Genomic DNA, 23683 nt, shown 5'->3' with positions numbered 1-23683 from the left:
AGTGACAGCAAGCAAGGCACATGCTGGTACACATGGGAGTCTGTCCTTCCATTTATGGCCATAGAAGAAACCAGAGGATAGCACCAAAGAAAGTTTTTTGTTTTTAGGGCAGAAGGAAGCAGGTTTGTCATGATAAAGGAAGAGAACAGATGGAGCATTTTTATCTCAGTGTTAAAAATCAGGAAACTGAGGTCAAGAGAGACTGGAATTAGAATCAAGACCTATTCTCTGCTCAGGGCTCTGCTGTGACTGGAGATCTACAGAGGGCCAGGATGTTTGGTTTCATAGGAGAAGCTTCCCTGAATTAGGGAGACAGGAGGTGGAGTTTCCTGTTGGCCAGTGGTGTGGCCCTAAGCAGATCACCCCATGTCTGTGTGACTTAATTTCTTTGTCTCTAAATAGAGACTAATGGTGGTGGAAGAATCACCAAATGATAGTGAGATTAGGAATGTTTTACAAATTGTAAAGCATGATGCAAATGTTTCATTTTATTGTAACATTATGTAAATAACAGCAGGAAGCAAAGTGTAGTGGAAAAAACGATTTCTCTGGATTAAGAAGAGTGCTGGCCTTGAATTCTGACTTTTCATTCTTTTCTTTGTGTGAAGATGATGTTGGAAAAAATTCTGCCTCTCTCTGATTCAGCCTGCCTGTCCTTCTTTGTATCCATTCTTGTACTCTATTTCTCTAGTTGTATCTATGAAACAAACGTGACCACTTCTTGGAAGGGAATCTTGATGCCAGACTTTAGAGAAGCCTGTTCCCTAGAATTACTGTGCAAGTGAACATTCTTTCGAGCATCAACATAGGAACTAACAAAATGAGATGGCATTGCAGTGTCCCTTTAATTTGTAAGACTCTCTAGCCCTGGAAAAACTGGCAGTTACAAGACAGGTGAGAATGTCTAGGATGGGGTTCTGAACAATCTGAAATGTTCATGGCTCTTACCCAAACCCAAGGCCTCAATTTTAGGTCCTAATTATGAGACTGAGCCTATAAGCTTTCTGCTTCGAATTCCCTCTCTAGGCCTTGTTATTTAAAATACAGAGGAAAAAAAAATCCATTCTGCATTTAGAAAAAATAAAAACACAGAAGGAAAGTGAGTGAGAGTCCCATTTTTTTCAGGATTTGGGATGGAGTTCCTAAGCTCTACTCAATTCTCCCTCCTCCTTGAGCTTTTAGGATTGCCTTAGCTAGAAGGCCATTCCCCTTGGCTTCTCCTGCATGGTGTATTGCTCCTACCACTCTCAGGCTCTTGTCCATCTCTCTCCTCCAGGTATGGTTCTGTCCATGCAGATCTTCTCCTGTATAAGCAGTGTAAACAACAAAAGATCAGGCCTTGCAAACAGACAGAGCCTAATAAATGCTTGTTGAGTCAATGTTCAGCTTGAGTCTACACTCAGGGACAGGGGAGAGAGAATTGCACCATGACAGTTCCCTTGCAGTCCACTCTGCAGAGGTCCCATATATTCACCTAGGCCCACACTGCCCTTATCCTGACTCTGCTTTCTCTTGGCTTAAGAGATGAGGCAATGAGGCAGGATGGGCATTTAAGCCATCACTGGGCAAAAACTTAGAGCCAAATGCCAAACTTCTCAAGAGTTATTCTAATTTGAAAGGAAGTAAAAAGAGAGAAGGAAACTCCTCCTGACTAAGGAATCCAGGGGCTGGGGTCCCTGCTTCACCCACACTGCCCTACTCATCTCTGATGGTCATCATTTCCTGGAGTTCTGGCTCTTGGTCCAGGTGATTCCCACCTCTAGTCTTGACCTGCAATCTTTAGACCACAAGACACCCGTCAGCCATATATCGTCTTCTCACTGTCTCCTCCTCCAATGCTCTGACCATAGGGAGTGCTGAGCAGAGCCTGGTGGGATGTGGGCACAGTGAAGGGGTCCTTACAACTGTTCCCTTAGCTCTGGGACTCCAGGTGGGTTCCACCAGGGCAGGCCCTTCCTCTGAGCTGTTGCTACACACAGGCTCTGCACCAGGCAGTTCTTGATAAGGACTTAGAGCTGCGGAGAAGAACTCGACCTTGGGGAAAGAGACACCATATGTTCACCAATACTAATTCACCCCTGAGTCCTGGCCTTGATACTTGTTTCTCTCTGCCTGAGACATGAGGAAACTAAGACAGAAAGGCTGTTATGCCATCACTCAGCAGAGCCTGACAGAGCTGACCACTGCAGAGCCCGTGGGCGAGCGCTTTGACTTGCTGCCACTGGGCAGCAGGATGGCATAAATAGCCCCAAACCACTTCAGGGCCTGTCTTTGTTCAGGCTGAACTAAACTGTCATGTGGATGGCAACTTTCCCCTCCACAGCTGTTTAGCGTAATTTAAAAATCACAGCCCTTGCACCTACACGATCGGCACCACATGTTGTTCATCTTCCTTATTATCCTAAATTAAAGCGTTGCCTGGTGTCTGGATTTTCTGCGTTGACCGTAATAATGGAGCTCTACTCTGACTCCCAGTCTAACTTTGGGAGAAGGCGTACTGAATCAGAGGGGAGTTATGTAAACCTGATTTCAAGTGGCTGCAGCAAAGGAGACCTCCATTGTGGCTGGGCCTAAAATCTCAGGCTTAGGTTATAATGACTTTCAGATGCCAGTGCTGGCCTTGTGGTTTGGCTACTGTGCGTGACAGAGAGAGGGAGGGCGAGAGAGGACACGGAAGCAAGTACATCTGGGCTTCATTAGTTGCAATGTAATTTACAAAAGGCAGCTTTTCAGATGTTGGGATAATCAGCAGGCTGTTATCGAGGTAGTGCACGGTAATCATGGGTTGACATGAGCAATCCATGCTCAGTGAGATAAATGGGTTTGACTGGCAGGGCAGCGGTTGGACTTTAATAAAAAACAAATTGAATTTTTTTTTCCTGCAGCTTAATATAAGAATCATCTGGATATATGCATAAAACCCACACAGTCGCAAAAACCCCTTCAGAAAGAAAAATGCCACATCGCTGGGTCTCAGAGCCAATTCCAGTGTTATAAATTCTGTGGATGTTTAGGCAGTGGTTGAGATGTGGGTGGGTGGGGTGAGGAGGAGAAAGCAACGCAGGGACCTCTCAGACTGATCCCAGCATAAATCACAAAATAATGGACAAGTAATTTAATACCATCCTGAAGCCTCAGAGTGAATCAGTATTTTTCCTCCAATGAGACTGGGCTCTTGTGGGTGAAGAACTTGAGGCTGTTGAATCCTAGAATTATGCCTTCTTCGGGAGCCATATATCCATGTGCATTGCTTGGTCAAGACTGCAGTCTTCACTGAGGGGTCTGTTCACCTTTCCTCTAAAGACCCAGTATCCAGAGCACATGGAACTGCCTTCAGTCTGCCATGGGCACCATCTCCACAGTCCTACGAGATCCACAGGGGCCCTCCCGTGCCTCAGAGCAGCTGTTTCATAGTTTGACTAGTTGGCTGTATGCACAGTTTTTCAAGTCTGGCATGTAGCAGGTGCTCTTGGACAAGCCTTGGGGTGGCTCACATACACTGAGTCCGTTTGCAGGACACAGAGGAAAAGGGCAAAATTTCAGCAAAGAGCACTGAGGACATGGAGGAGGCTGTGCAGGAGGCCACTGGAGTTTCTTTGCATATAACAACACAGGTTCTCATCAGAGCTAGGCTAAGCATTTTCCCTCATGGCACCCCCATGTGGACCAGAATGTCACCTTTTTAAAGGTCAGATTAAATAAGCCATGAGCATCTTTAAGACACCTAAAGCTTGTGAGGACAGAATGGAGGAATAGACTTATTTTTCACTGCAAGTTGATCTTAAATATAGACATTGGTACAAGGATGAGGTCATCATTAAAGATCAGAGAAAGCCTAGAATTCTAAAGCTGGAATGATCTTAGAAATAATCCATCTGCAGATGAGGAGACTCCAAGACAAAAGTACTTGTCCAAGGTCACACAGCAAATTGGCTACAGAGGCAGGGCTAGAACCCTGGGTGCTGGGCTCTCTGGTGCCTCTCCATATCCCATGGAGTCCCAGACCCATTCAGCAGGGCTACCTACAGATGCTATAGAAAGGGCCTCGCAAACCAAGAACTCCTCAGAGTATCTCACAGCAGATAGCTGCTGCTTCCTCCAGATTGTGCAGTTCCCTGTCGATGTTGCTCACTTCCCACATTCTGCTGTCCACGACTGTACCTCCTGGCATCACCAGTCTGAAGAGCACAGAGACAGCATTCAGATTGCTTGCGGGGCAGGCCAGGGGAAGAGCTTGACTAACCAGCCAGGATTGTACTAACCAGCTGCGGGGCCTTGGGGAAGTCAGGCTCCTTTGCTGTGAATGTGGAGATGGGATAAACTATCTCTGGGGATTCCGAGGCAGGTTTTGTTTTGCTGCAGTGGAATCCTTATACCAGGTGAACCCTTCATTGGCCACACCCCCAAGCACTAAGAAAGAGATGGAGTCAAGTGGTTCTGGTCAAAGTTGGGAAGAAACATGTGCTTTCTTTCTACCCTCTGCACAACCCAGCAGACCCCAAGATCCCTTCTGAAGCGCAGGACTCTGCAGAGCATGGGTAGAAAAGCACTGGAATAATCTGCCTCAAAGGCCCTTTCAGCTTCCACAGTTTATAATTCTATTAATAGTCAGGACTCAGGGGTCTGAACAGAGACCGTATTAATACAGGGCATGATACCCTATGGACCCTCCCGGAGCTATTACAGATCAAGATCCTCTCTTGCTTTCGCTTGACCAGGCGAAAGAGCCCAATGCAGCCAGGGCTTGCTGCCCTGGGCCTGCCTACCTCCCTGGCAGTGCATCTCTCTCAGCTTTTCCCCAATCCCAAAAGCAGCGTAACTTCAACGATTGAAGATCCTGTCCTGCAAGAAGAAAGACCTGAGGTGTCTTGAAAACTGGATCAGGCTGTCCGTTGAGGTTGCTGGGAAAGACTTGTCCCCTGCCAGTTCCCGTGAGAACTGGGGCAGAGGTTCACCAAGTACATGCACTGCTCTTGCATCAGTGTTCAAAGCCATCTAGAAACAAGGAGGTTGTGAGATACGCTCCTGTAGTTGCAGAGCTGAGGGTGGACTGCACGTGCTAGAACAGTGGTCCCATGATGGGCACGGATCACAAGCTGCAGCATCCCCTCAGACAGGACCCTCATCACCTCTCTTTGCTTTTACTAATTCTTCACCATCTCAGCCCTAAAGCCCCTCCATGTAGACTTAGCAACGCAGCCCCTGCACCAATAAGTTATTATCCATATGTTGTTATCTATGTTATGTCGGGCAGTTAGATGCGCTGCCAACACCGGACTGCTCACCAAACCCCTTCTTGCTTTTGTTTTCACCTCAGGAAAGGAAGTGCAAGTTATTCAATGACTGCTGGGTGCCAGCACAGGGCATATAGAGATTGCTATGAAAAGTCATCTGTTTTAAGTTCATCTGAAGTGGATATCTTTATTTTCAAGTGAGGAGACTGAGGCTCAGAGGGATATAATGACTCAAAAAGAATAAAGGGCAGGCCCAATATTTGAATCCAGACATACCAGAGTATATTTTATGAACTTCAGTGTCACTTCATCCAAGAGTATGAAGTCTTGGGCTCTGAGGAGTGTCAAGAGGCCTGACAGGAAGCTTGGAAATTCTCCAAAGGACTGGAGAAGGGACTGCCAGGGGCATCTGCAATCAGCAGCTTGCTCTCCTGAAGGCACTGGGTACACAAAAAGACATCTGAACCAGGAGGTTTCGAGGGCTGGGTCCTCCTGGGCAAACCTGACAGAGCACCTGCTAAGAACACCAGCTCCTCCCTCACCACATTGGCACTGGCATTGAGAGGGGGGTTCTGCCAAGCTAGCCTGCAGTCCCAGGGGAGCCGAGGGGGTGGCCTGCAGTCCCAGGGGAGCCGAGGGGGTGGCCTGCAGTCCCAGGGGAGCTGAGGGGGTGGGTGATGAAGAGCACTATCCAGACTAGGACCTGCAGCTATGGCCCTGGAGGAGGCAGGGCAGGGGGAGTTGGAGTTCTGCTCCTGGCTTCTGAGATCTTGAAGATCAGGTGAACTTAGGGCAAAGCACACTTGTGAACTGGGCCATTTCTGAATACACTTTGATTATTTGGGAATATATAGGCAACCCCTGCTTTTTAGCACTACAACATATTTCTCTATTTCATTCATTTCACATGAAATGAAATTCATTAATTTCTGTGAAATGTACTTTTAGAGAATCAGTCAACCACACCCCTGTGCATCTACCTTTTCACAGAAGAAGGGACTGCTGGCTCTTGCCTGCAGCTCCTGATTCTTTATTCAGCAGTGAGACAGGCAGGAAAATATAGACAGTCTTGAATAGGGAGGCTGAAAAAAGGTGTTCTCAAATAAAAACACTCTCGCCGCCCCCACGAGACTGTAGTTCTCAGGGTGCGCCTTTCAGGAGCACATCAACGTGCCCGTCACCGAAGCCCCCTGCACTCCATTCTGCCTGTGTTTTTGGCGAGCCTGGCGCTAGGCAGACGTGGCTGACAGAAACACTACTCCAGGGCCACGGCACTGTAAAAGAGCAATCTTCTGCCCAGAAACTTTCCAGAAGGCTGGGAACTCACTTATCTGCGGGCAGAATTGCCAACTTGGGGATTCAGCGCCGCTTTTCTGCAAAACAGGCACTGAATTACCCCGCACTTAACAAATGGTTGCCCTGCTCTCCTAAAGCTGCCAACACAAATTGAATTGTATTTTTTCATTGGTGTATACAATGGGTGTGCTCGCGCGCAGGCACTAATTTCCCCCAAGCAAGATGAATGCACAGACCCAAGCCTTCCTGCTTACATCCTGTCTCGTTCCAGCAAATTAAAATGTCACAAAGCTCCAGGATTCTTTAGGAGACCGGGTCTGTTGGAAGTGGTGTAGTGGGGGTGGGGAGGCTATCATTTGGTGTCACACCTCAGCCACCACTTAGAATGAGCACTGATCAAAACAGTTAAAACACTCACTGCTTGCTGTGAAATGAGCATCTGAGGAAGGCGGTGTCGATGGAATCTTGCAAAAAGCAAAAAGCTATCATTTAGGCAGTTTTCTTAAGAGTTGTTTTGGCATCACTGGTGTCCTGCCGTGAATTTTTCCCCACTCACTCTTATGACCAACCACCATCAATTTGGCTTAATTCAGTCCTATAAAAATTTTCACCTAGAGTGGCCACTTTGTGAATCGAAGTTCATCAGCAAACAAAGTTCACACAATGAGAACTGGAATTTGATTTTGAGAGGCTCTCAGAGGAGAATTGCAGTAGGAAATGAAATTGTATTTGCAGCTGAAATGCCCCTGGTTGTGCCCTCCTGGATTCTCTGAAGTTGTCAAAGAATGGGTGTTAATAATGCAACACCTGATTTACGCATTCTCCTTTTCTCTCGGCATCTCCCATCAAAGGACACTGCAGCAGCTCACTTTTGTCCCTCAGGCATCCATTTAGGAAAGGGAGTATGTAAGACTGTGTATTATCATCCCATTTCCCAGAGCAGAAAACACAGGCCCATAAGAAGCTCCTAGTACCTGAGCAATACCTGAAAGAAGAGTGTAGCACTGCCCCCCCCCCCAAAAAAAAAAACAATAGTGGAAGCACTGACCTCAGAGCAATTCTAGGGAACTTTTCCCTATTCCAGCCCAGAGGTCAGGCTGTTCGCACCAAATCTTCATTAACAAGGGTCTGCAAAGGGGCAGGCACTTCATGTGAGAAACAGTCAGGAGATGTAGTTTGGAGGCTGAAATATGTGACTTTCTGGAACATTTCAATAGTTTATAGAGCCAGTGGGACCACACACATGAAGTCAAAGCTGTCCCAGAAAATTCAAGATAAATGGTAGCCAACCCAGGGGGGCTTACAATCAAAAGCAGGGAACACCAGAAAGGCAGGCAGGTATAATAGAAGTCCATGGTAAGGATACTTAACCCCGTCATGCGCATTTCCATTTAGAAAGAGACTTCATGTTCATCTTATTCAACATGGGGCAGGGGTGGAGGTGTCCACTCCGCTTTATAGGTGAGGAGGCTCAGGGAGATGGAATGGCAAGAGCGAATCCCTGAGCACAGCTGAGGTCCTGTGACGACTGCACCACACTCCCTCTCCCTCAAGATGAGAAACAGAGGTGCTTGCTGGCTCTGCACCAGCGTCAAGGGTGGCTGCAGGGAAGGTATCCAAATGGAAGGTTCTGGCCAAAGACTCTCCTCCCGTGAGGCCTTGACTCTTGAGTTTCTCACTGTCCGAAATCCTCTTCCCCATACATCCAGATCTTCCTCCTATATATCCCTCAAATGCCAACTCACCAGGGAGGTCTTTTCTCAAACCCACCCTTACCCATCAAATTTATCCTCCTTACCGTCGTAAAGTTTTCTCCATAGCATTTCTCACTTTTTATTTGTCAGTATCCTGTCTCCTTCCTCTAAGTCCAGCCATAGGAGCTGAGACCTCGTCCTGCTTTTGCTTTATACCTCTGTCTAGATTAGGAGTTGGCTGTTTCTATAAAGGGCAACAAAGTAAATACTTTTGGCTCTGGGGACTGTACATTCTCTGTTGCAACCATTCAGCTCTGTCACTGTGTGAAAGCGTCCGCAGACAAAGCGTAAAGGGGCATGACAGTGTCCCAGTAAAACTTTATTTATGGACAATGAAATTTGAATTTTATATAATTTTTATATGTCATAAAATATTCTCCCTGCCCCTTCAACCATTTCAAACTATAAAAAGCATTCTTACTTTTTCTATGGACTGTACAAAACAGATATTGGGCTGGATATGGCTTTAGGCCATAGATTGCTGCCCTCTGGTCAAGAGACAGGATGATAAAACAGACTCACAGGTTTAGAGAACAACTAGTAGTTACCAAAGGGGAGAGGGTAAAGAGAGAGTGACAAATTAGGGGTATGAGATTAAAGGTACAAACTACTATGTAAATTAATAAGCAACAAAGATATATTGTATAGCACAGGGAATTGCAGCCATTATCTTATAATCACTTTTATTAGTGGAATATAATCTGTAATGGAGAAGGCAATGGCACCCCACTCCAGTACTCTTGCCTGGAAAATCCCATGGACGGAGGAGCCTGGTAGGCTGCAGTCATGGGGTCGCGAAGAGTCGGACACGACTGAAGCGACTTAGCATAATCTGTAAAAAAAACACTAAACCACTGTGTTGTACACCTGAAACTAACATTATATTGTAAATCAACTATACTTCAATAAATACTTTAAAAAATACTTAAAAAAAAAAACCAAAACAGAACTGGGTAGCCAGGGCCTGAGGGGGGCAGTGTTGTCTCGGAGGCCTGGTTCTTTAAAGGAACACTGCAGAATGCTTGCCCCTAGAGACTCAGACAACTACAGTTTGTGTGTTTGGTTTGGGGAAGGAATGCACTGGGAAGGCAGGGAAGAGGCCACTCCCACAGGTGGGGAAACAAGGTGGATCAGAGACATTCCTCAGAGGAGATAGCAGAGAAACACCTTCATTCATACATTCAAGTACCAAGTGTTGAGAAGTACTGGGGTAGGAGCTCAAGATAAAGACAGGCATGACCTTTGCATTTAAAGTGAAAGTAAAAGTGTAGTCGCTCAGTCCTGTATGACTCTTTGCAACCCCATGGACTGCAGCCCAATAGTTCTTCTTTCCATGAAATTCTCTAGGCAAGAATATTGGAGTGGGTTGCCATTTCCTTCTCCAGGGTATCTTCCTGACCCAGGGATCAAACCCAGGTCTCCCGCATTGCAGGCAGATTCTTTATTGTCTGAGCCACAACTCAACAATTGCAAGGGGCTCATAGACATTAACTATTATTTCATTAAATTGATGGTAGGTGCTTATGGAGAAGAAATAGAAGGTAGTTATGAGGATATAATAGGTACCCAGGCTAGGTGCCAAGGAGGATGTGGGTTTGTCTGGCAAGATAAAGTGGGGAGGGGTGTGCCAGAGCTGTGCAGAGGCTCAGGGGTGTGAAGGGACCTTCAGGATGGCCGCACTGTGAGATGCATGCTGGGGAGTGGGGGTGAGGACTCCCCCTGAGGGAGTGCCCAGTGTCTTAGGGTCTTGTGTGTGGTGCTGAGGAGTTTGGGTTTAATCCTGCAGTCTAAAATTTTTCATCTGAATGGTGGCCAACCACCTCTCTGGATGGTTCGGTATAAAATCTTGAATTTTCCATCGCAGGCTCAAGACCTCTCATCAAATCTGCCTCACAGGAGAACTTCCAAGAAAAGAAATGGCCATCTATACTTAGGGCTGAGCACACCCCAGTCAGTTCTGTGATGCCAGCCGAGATGGTCTAAGCAAAGTAGCAAAATTTGGAAATGATACTCTGACACAGACCTGATTTTCTTTAAAATGGGATGCGATTCTGCCCATTTTGCAGGATGAAAAGTTCAGGGTTGTCTCCAGAGAAAGTGAGGATAAAGTGATTTCCCTCACGTTGGTTCTTAACCTATTAGCACTCACTCTGAAACATTCTTCAGCTGGATTTTTTCATGTTTGCAGGTGTTCTGGTTTATCAACCACCCCCTTTGCATGACTGAGCCACTGTGGGTCTCTAGATACCTTTGAGTATGTGGCTCAGCCTAGGACTCCTTGGTCCTTCTACACAGTATTCGTTTTCATCTTTCACCCTGAGCAGAGAATGGAAGCCTGTGATGCCCTGCTGCTCTGCACCCTCTGGGCCTGTAGGCTTCTTCTGTGGCCCTCTGTTTCCATTTTTCTCTCTGACTCTCTTTCCCCTCTTTGGCCCCCCACCCCTATCCCTGCTTCTCTGTTCCACAATTATCCATAACAGAAACAGAAGATTTTATTATTTTGCTTTAATTATTTGAAAAGGTTTTTTTTTAGGTTTCCTGTTTCTTGTTTAAAAGGCTGATAAAAGAACAGTCTTATATTCATCCCTGAGAAACCAGTAAATAAAAGTTTTTCTTTGTGGATGAACCCTCACTGGCTAAAATGTTGGCCATCTGCTCTCTCCATAAGGATGCCCCAGGCCAGGAACTCTGTCCTCATAAAAATCACTCCTGAGGAGCCAGCTTTACTGTGGAGAGAATGCGGACTCTGAGAGAGAACACCAAGGATCCTTCCCCTGGAGCTGCAGTCACCACGTTCGGAGGAAGAACTTCCTCCAAGGACTCAGCCTTAGATCCCTCTCCTTGTGAGACTGTTCCCAGCTCTGTGTGAGACCCAGTGGTCTGGACTGGATGCTGTGACCCTGTGGGCCTTTCCAACACAGAACACTTTCTCAGACCCACATACTTTCTTCTGTTCAAATGCTTCCCCCTTCCAAGACAGCACTCCCAGAATTTTCACATTCTTGAGCACCTTCAGTCCTACCTGTGCAAACTCGCTCCCTTAGGGGAAAAGTCCTGAAAATAAGCTGATTTCACATTCAGAGAGGGTTTTCCTCGGTAACTCATACCATAAAGAATCTGCCCTCAATGCGGGAAACCTGGGTTCAATCCCTGGGTCCAGAAGATCCCCTAGAGAAGGGTGTGGCAACCCACTCCAGTAGAGAATTTCGTGGACAGAGAAGCCTAATAGGCTACAGTCCATAGACTTGCAAAGAGTCAGAAACAACTGAGCGATTAACTCACACGTATAGAGACAACTACATATGGCATCACTGACTCGATGGACATGAGTTTGAATAAACTCCAGGAGTTGGTGATGGACAGGGAAGCCTGGTGTGCTGCAATCCATGGGTTTGCAAAGAGTCGGACACTAGTGACTGAACTGAACTGAACATATGCACATAACAATTCTTTTCCTTAAATCATCTTTCAGGTCTAGTGTCTCTAATATCTTGAGAATCAATCTTAGTTGTGTTTACCTTCCCTTTCTTTTTAGAAATCCATTAGAATCCTGGGTTTAATAGTTGTTTCCTTGATATAAGGAGTTTAATTGTGCAGCTCTTAGCATGCCCTGGAGAGTCCGATGAAGATAAATAACCTTAAGTAGCCTCCCTTGGGGATGAGAGATATGCTCTTTACTGAGAGGCTCTTGTTAAGGAGATTTGCTAATTGTTTCAACAGTGGTAGACTACTCCCCAACTAGATAGGAGGCTCCTTCAGGGCTGGGATCATTTCTTAGCCTCTGAGGTTGTTCTCCTAGAGAGGGAAATGGCAACCCACTCCAGTATTCTTGCCTGGAGAATCCCGTGGAGGGGAGAGCCTGGTGAGCTGCTGTCCAGGACCACACAGAGTCGGACACGACTGAAGTGACTTAGCAGCAGCAGCAGAGGTTGTTCGCTTAAGTCCTAACACAGGGCCCAGGCATAGGATGGATTCCAGACTGTCCCCAGGAGTGCTTTTGTGCTCTCTGATTGTTGGAGCAATGGCTAAGAAACCCTATTAATTTTCTTCCTGCCTTCATGTCCTCATCTGTAAAAGGAGACACTCTCTTTCAACCTCATTTAGGGGAAGAAAGGGAAAGAAAGTCACATTTACTGAGCATGAGTGACATCCTGTGTTTTCCCTTCTACTATTACCCCTGATTGCTACGAAGCACATTTTAGTATCCATCTCACTGTACAGACAAGGAACTCAGGCTCAGTAAGGCTTGTGTGTGTGTTAGTCACTTAGTCGTGTCTAACTCTTTGCAACCCAATGGACTGTAGCCCACCAGATTTCTCTGTCCACGGGATTCTCCGGGCAAGAATACTGGAGTGAGTTTCCATTTCCTTCTCCATCAGTAAGGCTTAGTGACTTACCAAGTAATGCTGTTATGGAGTGGTAGAGATGGGACTACTCTTAAGTGATTTATTCCAGGTAAGGACCTAAAATGATTTCAGTGTGTCTGCCCTCTGATGCCCCCTCGCAATACCTACCGTCTTATTTGGATTTCTCTTACCTTGGTCGTGGAAAATCTCTTCACAGCCGCTCCAGAAAAGTGCAGCCACTGTACCTTACCTTGGATGAGGGGTATCTCCTCAAGGCCGCCCCTCCAGACCTTGAACGTGGAGTAGATCCTCTCGGCCCTCCTGCGCCCGCGCAGCCATCCCCTGTTGGACGTGGGGCAGCTCCTCTTGGCCGCTGGGCCTGGCCTCAGGCGTGGGGTAGCTCCTCTTGGCTGCGCTTCTTTGCCTGGTCGGTTGCGCCATCTGCGGGCCGGCGTCTCTCGCGTCTGCGCCGTGATCACTGACCTAGAGCCAGACATCTTGGAATGTGAGGTCAAGTGGGCCTTAGAAAGCATCACTACAAACAAAGCTAGTGGTGGTGATGGAATTCCAGTTGAGCTATTTCAAATCTTGAAAGATGATGCTGTGAAAGTGCTGCACTCAATATGCCAGCAAATTTGGAAAACTCAGCAGAGGCCACAGGACTGGAAAAGGTCAGTCTTCATTCCAATCCCAAAGAAAGGCAATGCCAAAGAATGCTCAAACTACCACACAATTGCACTCATCTCACACGCTAGTAAAGTCATGCTCAAAATTCTCCAAGCCAGGCTTCAGCAATATGTGAACCGTGAACTCCCAGATGTTCAAGCAGGTTTTAGGAAAGGCAGAGGCACCAGAGATCAAATTGCCAACATCCGCTGGATCATGGAGAAAGCAAGAGAGTTCCAGAAAAACATCTATTTCTGTTTCATTGACTATGCCAAAGCCTTTGACTGTGTGGATCACAATAAACTGTGGAACATTCTGAAAGAGATGGGAATCCCAGACCACCTGACCTGCCTCTTGAGAAACCTGTATGCAGGTCAGGAAGCAACAGTCAGAACTGTACATGGAACAACCGACTGGTTCCAAATAGGAAAAGGAGTGCGTCAAGGCTGTATATTGTCACCTTGCTTATTTAACTTATATGCAGAGTACATCATGAGGAACGCTGGGCTGGAAGAAGCACAAGCTGGAATCAAGATTGCTGGGAGAAATATCAATAATCTCAGATATGCAGATGACAACACCCTTATGGCAGAAAGTGAAGAGGAACTCAAAAGCCTCTTGATGAAAGTGAAAGAGGAGAGTGAAAAGGTTGGCTTGAAGCTCAACATTCAGAAAACAAAGATCATGGCATCTGGTCCCATCACTTCATGGGAAATAGATGGAAAAACGGTGGAAACAGTGTCAGACTTTATTTTTTTGGGCTCCAAAATCACTGCAGATGCTGATTGCAGCCATGAAATCAAAAGACGCTTACTCCTTGGAAGGAAAGTTATGACCAACCTTGATAATATATTAAAAAGCAGAGACATTACTTTGCCAACAAAGGTCCGTCTAGTCAAGGCTATGGTTTTTCCTGTGGTCATGTATGGATGTGAGAGTTGCACTGTGAAGAAAGCTGATCGCCGAAGAATTGATGCTTTTGAACTGTGGTGTTGGAAGAAGACTCTTGAGAGTCCCTTGTACCGCAAGGAGATCCAACCAGTCCATTCTAAGGGAGGTCGATCCTGGGTGTTCATTGGAAGGACTGATGCTAAAGCTGAAACTGCAATACTTTGGCCCACCTCATGCGATGAGTTGACTCACTGGAAAAGACTCTGATGCTGGGAAAGGTTGGGGGCGGGAGGAGAAGGGGACGACCGAGAATGAGATGGCTGGATGGCATCACCGACTCTGTGGACATGAGTTTTGAGTGAACTCCGGGAGTTGGTGATGGATAGGGAGGCCTGGCGTGCTGTGATTCATGGGGTCGCGGAGAGTCGGACACGACTGAGTGACTGAACTGAACTGAACTGAACTGAAGGACCTAAAATAGCAATGGTAAGGGGTCAGTAGGTGGTGATCACTGTTGCCATCACTGCTGTAGTTACACAAAACCAGGCTCTTGGATTTCCAAGCCCATGCTGTAAGGGTGAATGTGAGGAAACATGCAGAATTCTCTGGGATTGGATGAGGAGCCTCATACATTGGATGAAATTCAAGTAGTTTAAGCCACATGCAGTTGCAAATTAACAGTCAATATCCAGAGGGTTTGCCAGTGTGGCTGTGTGGGTGGAAGCCTCCTTCCTTAGGATCTTTTGTCTACTTCCTCCAGTCTAGCCTCTTTTCTTGGGTGGAAAGAGGGCCTCTACAGAAGGCCCAGGCTATCGTCTCAAAAGAAAGACTCATTTTCTCCCCCAGGGCAAGAAGTGGAGAGATGTATCATAATTTTGGAGCATGCTCTGTCAGTCCCTCCTGCAGACTGCACACAGGAGTCTGGTTGATGAAATGCTATTGCCCACAACCACTCCAGTGCCAAGCAATTGCTTTTCCCACCCAGTCCCACTGAGAACACGCTGGCAACACATACCAATTTTACAAACAAGAAAATAGGACCCAGAAGGAAAGAAGGGTTTTCTCCCAAATTCAAGTTAGTTCTTTTCTCCTATTTTTACCATCTCTGCTGACCAGGCACTCAGCTGCATTTTCTGTTTCTTCACTTCAGAGGCTGTGGGATCAGTGAGCAGGTGGAGCAAGGGAGGGAAGGGGGGACCACTTGGCACCCAGGTTCCAGCGGCTTTGCTGTGCCCAGAGACCACCAGGAACCTGGACTTGAAAGGTTTGCCCTACGCTTTGAGTCTCCTGCCCCTGAAAAGCACACACACATTCAAAATCACCAACTGAAAGTGGTTCTCAATTTGATTTTCTCTGCCCCCTCTCATTTCCCTGGCTAAACCTAGGCATTGACACTTGTCGCCACCATGAAAATGTGGCTATGAGAAAAAAAAAAAATGTCTCTATGCCATTGACAAAAGAGGAAAGGCACTCTGTTCAATCAACTGTGGGAGAGACAGAATTATTTATACTGCTTTTGTCAGTCACTGGGAAAGGTAATTTCATTGCTGAATTTTAAGTTTTTCATTAATTAACCACTTTTTCAGTTCAGTGCTCCGCAGCTAGGCAAAAACTCACGGCAGAGCCATTTTGCAGAAAGGCTGGGGGGAAGCTTGGCTTTGGCCTTGCTGCTCCCAGGACATAACGGATGTTTTTGTGTTTTTGTTTTCTGCAGTTTCTTGGGCTGTGTTCTGGTGCAGATATTAGATGTTTCATTTAAGACTCAGTCTCACCCAAACTGTCTGCAATTTAATATGTCATAATATATACTTGGGTAAATCATCTCTGTGTCATCTCTCTCAACGTTCTGTTATTAAAGCCCATTTTTCATGGTAAAATATTCCTCCAAGAGATGACACGAGGTGCACACGTCCCCAAGTCTGGTATTTAACGCTAATAGGCTGAGCCTTCTCTCTGAAACTAAACTAGGAATTGAGAAAATGTAGCAGGATGAATCAGGAAAATGCTTTCTTAGAAATGGAATGAGATTTTAGACTAGAAAGAGGATTCAGAAGAAAGCTGACATTTTACCTGAACCCTCCAGATAATTGCTTCATCTTTTCCGCTTCGCTCGGAAAGTAGAAACCTCGCCAGACTTGCCTAGGGATCAGTGAGTGACTGGTTTCAGGGAGTCTATGTGGTGGCGCTCAATGAGGAAAAGGTGTGCAAAGTTGTCAGAACTCAAGTGTAGCAATAAATGGATGATATTATGAGATTGTGAAATTTCTGTCTGTAGACATCCTTTGGGATCAGAGTCTTTGAAAAGTCACTCCTGCCCCAAACAGAGAGCAGATAAAAGCCTTGTTGATTCCAGAAAGACACCTGAATACCTATTTTGTACAGGTTCAGGACAGGTGCTGGGGGAGTGGAGAACATGAGCTTGGTTCCCATGAGTTTATAAGCAAATGAACCAAGATGCACTATGTTAGTGGGACTGCCAGTTGGCTCTTAGCAAGGCCAGTATTTTCTGGGCCCTGGTCACATGATGCCACTGTATCAATAGGGAATCAATTATCTAAGCCATAGGTAATCAATTTGTCAGCCAGGTTGTACTGCGTATCTAGTGAGTTTTTAATGTGTGAAAATACCGAAGGCCGTGAGACAGCCCAATGACATGATCTAGTTTCTGTTGCCTTTGGTCACAGAGCAACTGGCTTTACTTAAAGGCCCCTCCTCACTAAGACTTCTTTATAGAAAACACCACCCAGAGTTCCTTGCGTATTAAAAAATAAGACTTTTATTATTTATTTTCATGAGAATAGCTAACATATTCATTGTGAAAATTTGAGAAAACAAAGCCTAAAAATGCAGAAAAAATACTTGTAACTTTATGACTTAAAGATGATCACATTTAACATTTTGTTGCATGTCCCCCTCGTCTCTTTTTCTTTCTATCCATCTATTTATGTTACATAGTTTATAGATCACAGTACAGTTCTGTTTTGTGCATAGAAATATGTCATGATCATCTTCTAGGTCATTAACTGTTCTCCTCCACCTTATCTCCAGTTCCCACTATATGCCTGAATTATTTCACTTAACCGTTCTCCTTTTTAGGCTGTTTCTTTCTTTTCTTGCTGTTATCAGTAAATCATATTCTGGAAACTAAATTGTACGCACCTCCATATCATTTCCATTAAACAAATTCTAAGTTTTAAATTGCTGAGGCTAAGGTTTTTGCCAAATTTTAAGGTTATTGCTAAATTTTCCACCAAAAACCTTCAACCAGTTTGCGTTCCTACCCACAGTGTGTATGACAACTTGTTTCTCCACATTCTTGCCTTGGCTGCTTAGAAGGTTTAAAGTCTTAACAACATGTCAGTGCTTCGAGGATGCCTTGCCCCACAATAATATCAACTTTCCATGTGGACTTGAGTCATTACACCCAGGACATCTTATTTCTTGTATTGGAAGACAGCATGTCAATTCTGCTATTATTAGTGGTTTATTAAATATGAGACAAGCTCGCAGTGCTTCCTTGATGCTCTAGTGAGTTCTATATAAACCCAGGATGCCCTGACCAAGCATGATGTGGACACTCAATCCCTGGGACCCTAATGACTGATTAGAATTCAGCTATGGTGGTTGCCTCACCAACAGGCCTGGATAAATTGGACAGCTCATAAAGTGATCCAGGCAGGGTGGCTCTGGCTGGGTCTTGCCTGTTTTCCTGACCTGTCATTCCTTCCTGCAAGCTTGTAACTCAAGTAGGGGCTGCCAAGTTCAACTTGCCATAAAGGGCAGCTCCAGGAGACCCTATGTATCTAGCCATACTGGAAAAGTTCCTCAATTCAGTAAAACCTGATTTGGTGCTGATACACAAGATTGTGAGTGTCAGTAGTGGTCCCCACACATGCCTAGAGATCCTTCTCTTCCTTTTCTCTTCTTTTTCCTTCCTCTTTTCTTCTTCCTCTTCCCCTCCCCTTCCCCCTCCTTCCTCTTCCTCCTCTTATTTTTTTTCTAACGGCTCCAATTTGATCTCTCCAAGCACTGAACTCATATGCAAAAAGTAATAAAATCCTTCTGGGAGAAAAACAGAGTTTATGTTCAGAATAACAATCTCTGTATTTTGCAAGATGCTGTGAAGTTGCTGCTGTGCGATGGGGAGGGACTAGGTGAGAAGAGGCCGGCTGCCTTTGTCTGGCTGCCCTGTTTTTCCGTGTGATAAGCTAAGCCCATGGAAACGTGGTGCTGGCGATGAAGAGAGCTGGGCAACTGCCTTGGGGATTCTCCACCGAATAATCTGACTGAGAAGATTCCCCTGGGCTCCTCTCATTTGTTTAGGCTCTGTTGTTGTTTATTCAGTAGCTAGCAAATATTATTTTTCCATAATCGCTTGCTTGATGCCTGGTTTCTGACACTCAATTGGTTTTCTTTGCCTCCCTTTGCTCTTGTTGCTGCTGCTGCTGCTGCTAAGTTGCTTCAGTCGTGTCCGACTCTGTGAGACCCCATAGACAGCAGCCACCAGGCTCCGCTGTCCCTGGGATTCTCCAGGCAAGAACACTGGAGTGGGTTGCCGTTTCCTTCTCCAATTACCCTCTCACTGACTGCAAGTTTCTCTTAGGCTTGCCAAACAGGGTCCTGGGATAGCTGTGTGTGTGCACGCTCAGTCACTCAGGCATGTCCAACTCTTTGTGACCCCATGGACTGTAGCCTGCCAGGCTCTGCTATCCTGGGATATCTATCCACATCCATCTATCTATATCCATATCTCTCTCTATCTATCCATCTATCTTCCTGTACTTCAGTTCCCTTCATGCTCACCATTAGGAAGCTGCTGCTGCTGCTAAGTCGCTTCAGTCGTGTCCAACTCTGTGCGACCCCATAGATGGCAGCCCACCAGACTCCATCATCCCTGGGATTCTCCAGGCCAATGGGTTGCCATTTCCTTCTCCAACCTGGGTTTCAATCTCCATTTCACCATTTGGGGTCTTTTTGTACTTAGACTTGAAACTTCTTTGCCTCACATTTCATCAGTGAGTTTAATAATCTTCTCTCTGAGGGATTTATGTAGGGATTAAATGAGAATATATTAAGCCATACTGAGAATATATTAAGCCATGCAAAGCCACAATGGCACCCAGACCCAGAATTCACTTTGTCAGCTAGAGTTGTGCTGTGCAGTCATCTTCTCATGCTCCATGCCTGGCGTAGAGCAAGTGACCAGTAAATGGAAGCTGTCATGATGATGGTGATGGCGATTTTCTCCTTCCTCCAGAAAACAGCCTTGGGTCAGTGGGCTGCACCGTTATCCCCAAAGGGTATTCTGATGAATGCCCTTGGTTATACATAGCCTGCAAGTCTAGGTCCCAGGGAGAGGGTCAGCTGTCCGGCCTCTCTGGAAGGTCCATGAATGGTGGACCTGAAGATAGACAAAGTCTTCTTCTTCTTCGCAAGGAAGGGAGCAGAGTGCTTCTGAGGGCACATCACATGTCCATTGTCCAGGCAGAGCAGTCTCGTAGAGATTCTACCTGTACCTGTGAGAATGAAACTGGTTGCCTTACCTGAGGTGCCCAAAAGTCCCCAGCAGATTGCCAGGGTTCACTCACTCAGAGTCTGGAATTGAGCTAATTATCAAACTGCAACCCCTGGATCCCTTCTAGAAACAGTGCTTTCCATTGATTCATCCTAGGAGTTCTGACGTTTATCTGCACATCAGAATTTCCTGGGAATTTTTAAAAATTGTCAAAGCCCAGGTCTCATTCAGGCCAGTTAGTCACAATCTTAGGGATGAGACATAGACACCAGGGTTATTTCAAAGCACCAAGTGATTCCCGTGGCAGACCAGTTTGAGAAGCACTGGCCTAGCCTAATGTGAAAAGAAGGTGAAGACTCTGCAGTGACTCAGATCCCAGCATGGTCCGTGCGTGCTGTTATCTGGTCCACCATAGCACTGCCTGTCCCCCAGAAGGGTTGCTGGGAAATTCACTATGGTGCGTGTTTTGTTCCATTGAATGGATGCTGTTATGTCTTTTTCTAAGGTTTCCTTACCATGTACATCACAGGCATAACATCTAATCTCTATTTTCCTGGGGAGAACTCAGAGGACATTTTGCAGATACCACAGTGAGAACCTTAAGAGAAAGTGAACCGGTGTAGAAGTTTTTAATCACTTTGCCCTCAGCAGGCAGGACCCCCTTCCCTGGTCTCTCTGTAATAAAGCACGAGGCCCAGGGGTCCTCTCAGATCAAATCCTGGAAGAACCATGGGAAAGCAAAGTGATAGCAGCACAAACACACCAAAAAGTAAAGCAACAACCCAGAGATAATAAGAATAGCTCAGTCTGTCTCTGACTCAGAGCAGAGCATCTTGAGGCCTCTGACTCTTCATTTGTGAGGATCTCAGTGGACAAACTGACCTCTTCCATTCCAGGACTCTGCAAATATGGGTGCTTTTTATTATTATCATTTATCTCTTAGGAGGGAAGTAGAGAAAGAAAAGAAATAGATGGAAGACTGGACTGAGCAACTCAGGGTGAGGCATCTCCACAGATGACCTTGGTAGGGACAGGAAATCTCGGAGGAGATGAGCATTTTGCCACATTGTCTCAATAGAGCTAGGAAGCAGTGGTCTTTCCCTTTACTAGGGTGGGAAATGGTGGTGGAGATCCTCCATGCCAGACATGGGACTAGGTGCTCTTGGAACACCCATTTGACAATGTCTATGCCTCTGTTGGTTAGATAGTATCACTGACTCAAAGAACATGAATTTGAGCAAACTGGGAGACAGTGAAAAACAAAAGAGCCTGGCATCCTGCAGTCCATGGGGTCACAAAGAGTCAGACATGATTTAAAGGCTGAACCACAACAATGCCTCTGTTGACTTGTTTCTGTTTCAATTTTGATAGCTAAAAAGATAATATAGGTAAGAGACAATGTCTGTCACCCACGTGATACTGGCCTTTGAAAGTCCAAGTTGGAATGGTCTGTTTCCAGGGTTCAGAAGGATTATCCCCTGAGGGGGAGTTATATTATCCTCGGCAATGAGGGAGGCAACTCCCTACATCAGAAAGAGACTATTGGTTTGTATGTCACAAAATCATCAATTGTCCTACCTCCCCCTGGTATGTCATTCATCACTCTGCCATGTCTGTCTGTAGCATTTTGCTGATTGTGGTGAGGGGCGGTCTATGTCCATTCAAGCAATGGCACTGTGGACAGGGATACATTAGGCTTTGAAAATCGTAAAGAATAGGTATTCCTGAGTTTTTCTGGTGCTTCCCTGAATCTTCTCTCAACTCTAGAACCAACCCTCCAATCCCCTGGTGTCCAGTGATCTTTACTGACTAATAGTCAATATTTCCCTTTCATTCAGCAATCCAGATTACCCCCTTGCAAACAATTGAAAGCATTTATATAATTTAAAAATATATATAAAGGCACCCTACCTATCTAGCACAGAGTGCATATTCAATATAAGTAAATTGAATTTGAAATAAATTGTTTTTGGAGAGAGATGTGGGTAATTAATTGTTAAACAGCAGATATCTTCTACTATGTTCTAGGCCTTATGACATTACAGAGAAGTCAAACTGGCCACTGCTCTTTGGGAGGCTGTTTTTGTGAGCAAAGCATATGAGGACAGCTTCAATTCACAGCATGGAATTTAAAAGGCCTGTCCAGTCAGGGGATATAATTTGCCTTTGCTCTTATCTTTAAGAATGAAGTCAAGTCTCTACATAGAAGTTACCCTACCCAGGATAGACTAGCCCTTTCAGATCTGTTAAGCCCTTTCCTGAGCATTGTCGTTTTGCCAATGATCCCCAACTTTGGTCGCTGGAGCACTTGTTAGAAGGTTAATAGTTAAGAAACAAGTTAGGAAAAAGAGCAATCTTTTCTCTGCCTATAAGCCCTCCATTCTCATAAATTGGGTCCACATTCACTCCAGTATGTATTTTGTGAAGTACAGTACTCAAATGTGAACACTGTACAGGTGAAACATTTCAGGAATCTAGCTCTCATATTTTTCCCTTCTTCGCTTTCCTCTTTCTGGTGGTCACATTACTAGGATGTAATGACCTTATCAAGGAGTGAAATTGTTCTTCCATACTCAGCCCTGGGAAGGTTGGAAGATGGGCATTTGGAGTCTCTACGTTTTAAAGAGGAAATCGACAAATTTGTGCTTAGGTAAGAAGGGGACGACAGAGGATGAGATGGCTGGATGGCATCTGGGGGTATATAGTATAGAAAAGAGAAAAACTTGAGGTGCTAATAATTGTTTTCAAATAGTGGAAGGACCATCACGTGGGGAGAGGATAGACCTCCTTAGTCCTGTCCAGATGGCAGGGTAGGAGATGTAAGTAGATGTTAAAATGCAGCAGGTTTGAGCTTGGACTAAGTCAGATGCAGCTCACAATGAAATCTCATCCAACACAGGAGGTGCTGTCTCATAAGCTGCAGGCAGCATATTCCTCAAGGGCCTCCAGCAGAAGTTGGATGACTGCCAGGGCGAGCAGAAGGGGGTTCCTGACTTCTGTAGGGTGGGCAGAGATGGGCAGAGAATTGCAAGGTTCACGTGGCCTTTGGGAGTCGGTGCTTCCTCTTGGTCCGTTGCTTTCCTTTCCTCCTCTTTCTCTTAATTCTAAATCCATTATTAAATTCTTATTGAGCAAAGCCAGGAATCGGTGACTCTCACGCTGGCCTATACTAGAATCACTTTGAAAAGCTTTCCAATAGCATTGCCAAGACTAGTTAAATCCAAACATTTGGGAATGAAACCCAGGTGTCTGTACATATTTACAGTCCCCCAGCTGATTTTTGAACATGATCCATTTTCAGACATGATGGATGCTCCACTGACACTGGACTTGGTTTCCCCTTAAGCTCCTGTACCTCAACCAGCAAAAGGTCACAGCTTCTTCTATGCCCAGCCCAACACTCCTCTTCCAGTCACCAGGTTGCTGTTATATAGTCAGTCACATAAACAGCTGTAATCCAGGCAGTTCCCCCTTATTTTAAACTCTGTTGAAGGGTCCAAGCACTCTGTTCCCATATAGGGCTTATTGCGAGCCAGAAAGAAAGCAAGCACATTCTCTGAAATTGTAAGGAGCTGTGGACCTATGCTTAGTTGGTATCATGGGACCTTCTAAAGTTGTGCTGTCCAAGCAACATAGATAACTTGAAATTTTCTAGTAGCCACATTAAAAAAGTCAAAATGAACAGATAAAATTAATTTAGCACAGTACATCCAAAACACTATAATTTCAACATGAAAATGATTTAAAATTATTACATTAAAAATTACATGGAAATATATAATATGGGCTTTCCAGTTGGCCCTAGTGGTAAAGAATCCACCTATAATTTATATACTACAGTATTTTCTCATTTTAAGTGTAAGATTCAATGATTTTTAGTATTTTACTGAGTTGTACAACCATCACCACAGTCTAATTTTAAAACAGTTCCATCATCTTCCCAAAATCGTTCAGCCTATCTGAAGTCATTCTCAGTTCCTA

The 23683-nt window shown here is 45.4% G+C and overlaps 1 protein-coding gene across 1 annotated transcript in view; it reads left to right on the top strand.

Moving 5' to 3' along the window:
* Positions 1–23683, top strand: part of ALK (ALK receptor tyrosine kinase) — a 752669-nt gene that overhangs the window by 375437 nt on the left and 353549 nt on the right. The gene's annotated exons all lie outside the window — the stretch shown is intronic.

This window comes from Moschus berezovskii, chromosome 11 (assembly GCF_049115385.1).
Source record: "Moschus berezovskii isolate FMDL1 chromosome 11, NW_MosBer_1.0, whole genome shotgun sequence".
Lineage (NCBI taxonomy): Eukaryota > Metazoa > Chordata > Mammalia > Artiodactyla > Moschidae > Moschus > Moschus berezovskii.
This window is presented reverse-complemented; position numbering and strand designations above follow the sequence as displayed.